General features: G+C 28.6%; 1 long non-coding RNA gene across 1 annotated transcript; it reads right to left on the bottom strand.

The window, feature by feature from the left end:
- Positions 1–707: 707 nt before the first annotated feature.
- Positions 708–3,504, bottom strand: LOC113277310. Its single transcript, XR_003324849.1, has 3 exons — positions 3,230–3,504; positions 2,726–2,945; positions 708–1,120 (listed from the first exon to the last, which is right to left on the bottom strand). It is a non-coding gene; the product is annotated as an uncharacterized LOC113277310 (long non-coding RNA).
- Positions 3,505–4,383: the final 879 nt, after the last annotated feature.

The raw sequence follows: 4,383 nt of genomic DNA, 5'->3' as shown, positions 1-4,383 counted from the left end.
TATAATTATTTTCTAAAATCCTTTTATTTAATTTTAATTCTTCCGTAGTCTCTCTAAAAAGACTAAATCTATTCATTAAAGAAGGTTCCGATCATTCTCTGCCTTCATCATAATAAGATTATACCTAACCTAACTACAAAATCTTGATTAACATATTTTCATATGATTAATAAAAAAATACAAAGATGCAAATGAAACCTAAGATCATATGTTCGTCAAGACGATTATCCTTGTTCTTTAACTGTCTTATATTCCTATCAATCTTGAGCAATAATCGGCTTTCTGCCATTGAACAACATCATGGATGTTAAAGGTGCAAATATCATCAAATCAAGTCATGCATATGCTATAAGGATTATTGGTTCCTGGCATTTCCATCAAATCAGGTCGTATCTTTCTCCGTGCCTATAAGGATTATCGGTTCATGGCATTTCCATCTTCCCCGTAGGCTGATCGATCCACCTTTTGACAAAAGTTGTTCATAATAATTCATAAAATACAATACCTGTAGCTTATCATAGGAGTACAATAATACAAGGACGTCTTACTGTGATTATTCTAAAATAAGCTACAATATCTATAAATCTGGTAACTTTGATTTTGTTTCGTATACACATAAAAGATTTACCGAAAAAGGAAGCTGAAAAAACCAAAATAGGAGGAAGAAGAAAGGAAGAGTGACCAACTATATGAATATATACATTTAACTTTTTAGAGGGACTAACCAGAAACAAAAATCAAATAAAGGGATGTGTAAAAAGTAATTATGATTAATTGAATATGGAATTGTTAGAAAAAAAAATTAACTTATTCATCTTGGATATCATATCTAAAGGCTAGAAGATGCACTCTTACAAAAGCTGTCATGAGGATGACCTCGTCACAGCACGACTCTAAATTGAATTAACCTTTATTGTCATAGTTAGCAGCAGGTGAAGCAGCTACAACATAAATAAACAATAATACTAAGAGCTGCCAATGTATATCGTGTTGATGCTGCAAAATGATAAACAACCATGGTGTTCGATACTGCATCAATTTTTGCAAGAATCAATGAGTTTATACCTTGATATTTCATGATCGAGCAAAAAAAGTTCACGACAGATATATGCACAAGTACCTGCAAAACAAAAAGGAAAAATAGATCAGAAAAAAAAAAATCATAAACCGCAAGAAAATAAAATAGATCATACAAAAAAACAAATCCCAAACCACAAGAAAAAATGATCATGGAAGAAAAGCATCGTGGACATTAGGTTTTGGTCTTTGCATGGAACGCTTTGTATAGAGAAACACCTGATTTACAAATTCCATAAATTAAAGATCTTGATTTGGGAATAATATTAATCCATATCAAAAATATTGAAAGTTTTAATATGATTAGACAAATATTTTACTTGGTGCAAAAAATATATTGAGTATCTTTTGAAACAATCTAAGAATATATGAATGCGTAATTGATTTTTTTATTTTTGAATGGAAAGTATCGCGAGAAATAAATACTACTACTGTAAAATACCTATCACTTTACATTTTTGGTTAGAGCAATTTATTTTTCTGGTATATTTTTGTCTACAAAAAATACTAAGAATATCTTGCATTTCCAGGTATAGTTCTCCTTTCTTTTCTTTTTTGGCAGGGATGAAGATAACATTGAAACTTTGTTGTTTCCCCATAATTTTTGGTTTTCTTCTTCTATTTTTTTAGGATTGATGTTGAATGTCTTGCTTAATATTTTTTTTCTTTTAGTAATTATTTTATTTTGTATTCTACTATTTGACAAGGCTTGTCACTTTATCAGCGGCCGGAGAAGTATACTTTGATCACTGGATAATCATCCATTGTTCTAGGTATTTTTGTTTTAAATTTTAATCATTCATCGATAGCAATTTTTTTCTTCATCTAAACTAAATTATTAGAATTATAATTATCAAGGATTAGTTTAATTTTTAAAAGTGTAAACTGGACATTGGACGATTGATTTAATTTTATAGTTGTCTTAATTTTATGTGATAAAATCGTGATGAGTAATAGTTTTAATCTTGATTTATTTCAACTTATTCGTTTTTGTATTTGTAATGATAGGATTGATCATGATTTTTATATGATTTTTTTTATATAGTTAGTAATTAATACGATCAAGTAAAATTTAGTTGTCTACTTATTGGGATTTAAATTATGATTGAATATACTCAAAATGATTTTTTGACATATTTTTGGTAATACTGTGAGATTTAATAAAATACCATTTATAAAAGAAACTTAAAATTGGATTACCCGTGATCAACGAATTAAAAAATAGTGGAGTGGAGATATACCTTAATTAACCTATAATATGATTGATCAGGATTTTTTGATGATCTTTTTTATATATTTAGTAATTAATACGATCATGTAAAATTTAGTTGTCTACTTATTGGGATTTAAATTAGAATTGAATATACTCAAAATGATTTATTGACATATTTTTAGTAATACCGTGAGATTTAATAAGATACCATTTATAAAAAAAAAAACTTAAAATTTGATTACCCGTGATCAACGAATTAAAAAGTAGTGGAGTGGATATGTACCTTAATTAACCTATAATTCTCGCAAGCTTTGTTAAGAGTATCAAAAAATTTAAGTCGATTAGGACTTCAACCAACAAAATCAACAGATTCACCATCAACAAATGCAATACACAAATTAAAAAAATTCCCTAAAAAACTAAATAAATACATACCTTCGCTTTAATTTATTATGTCATCATCTGAAGCTCGAAAAAAGAACCAATATCGATTGCCGCACCAATTAGCAACAACCTTGACACCCTCATGGGACATGCAAATCAAATAATTTTAACAACAGAATTCAAAAGAGACAAAAGAAAATTATCAATTTCTTCCATGTGACTCCTGTTACAATAGCATTTGCAATCTCAATCATCACGATTTCGAAGATACCTGCACATCAAACAACGCCCGTCAATCAACAATTAATGAAAAAAACCTCATAGCAAGAGAGAAGAAGCGTGGAAAAAATCGCCGAGGTTAGCTTTTGGTCCAATGATTTATATAGAGACACCAATCCCGTAAATAAAATAATTCTGTTTTGAGAATAATATTAATCAGTATCAAAATATATCTAGAATCAGTACCAAAATATACCAACAAAATCAACAGATTCACCATCAACAAATGCAATACACAAAATAAAAAAAACTCCCAACAAAAAAAAAATTACATACCTTCACTTTAATTTATTATGTCATCATCTGAAGCTCGAAAAAAGAACCAATATCGATTGCCGCACCAATCAGCAACAACCTTGGCACCCTCAGAGGACATGCAAATCAAATAATTTTAACAACAAAATTCAAAAGAGACAAAAGAAAATTACCAATTTCTTCCATGTGACTCCTGTTACAATAGCATTTGCAATCTCAATCATCACGATTTCGAAGATACCTGCACATCAAACAACGCCCGTCAATCAACAATTAATGAAAAAAAACTCATAGCAAAAGAGATGCAGCGTGGAAAAAATGGCCGAGGTTAGATTTTGGTCCAATGATTTATATAGAGACACCAATCCCATAAATAAAATGATTCTGTTTTGAGAATAATATTAATCAGTATCAAAATATATCTAGAATAACTGATATTTTTGGCAAGATAAGGTCGCGGATTTTCCTTGTTGTATTATTTTTTACCTATCGTAAAGTATTTGTTTTAGGAAAATTAATATTTTTGAATGAACAATATAGAGAAATCACCAATGCAGTTGCAGTATATTTTTGGCAAGATATTGTTAATCATTTTATTTGTTTTTTAATTAATTATCAATTACTAACTATGAAACAATATTTTTGTAATAAGGAAAATAATCTGTAAGGAATTTTTTTACATTTTTTATGTTTTTTTAATTATAAAAAAAATAAAAAAAAATGATTTTGGAAATCATAGTTTTTTTTTGTATTAGCGCTTTTTTTTTTGTATTAGCTTTATTCAAACAATAATTTTTGTTCCAAATCATTCATACATATTACTAAAAGAATTTAATTGATGTGCAGGACCACCAACAAAGATTTGCGGAAAATAGATACATTACCGGGCCAATCAAGTTTTGCAGAATAGAGATCGATGACCGAGCTAATCTGGTTTTTTTTGAAATTTTATTTTTTCTTGATTTAATTGGTAGTTTGGGATGTAATTAGGAAAATAACGTTTTTTGTGTATGTAACCGGACAATGGACACTGGGCACTTGATGATTATTCGATCAATTTTTTTCATCACGTGATGATCATTCGATCCATTTTCTCATTACGTGATGATCATTGGATTTATTTTTTTGATTATCAAGATGGAATCGTGATTTGATATATTATTGGCATGTTAGAA

This window comes from Papaver somniferum, chromosome 5, assembly GCF_003573695.1.
Source record: "Papaver somniferum cultivar HN1 chromosome 5, ASM357369v1, whole genome shotgun sequence".
Classification (NCBI taxonomy): Eukaryota; Viridiplantae; Streptophyta; class Magnoliopsida; order Ranunculales; family Papaveraceae; genus Papaver; species Papaver somniferum.
The sequence above is the reverse complement of the archived record's forward strand: the minus strand, read 5'-3'. Positions and strand labels throughout refer to the sequence as shown.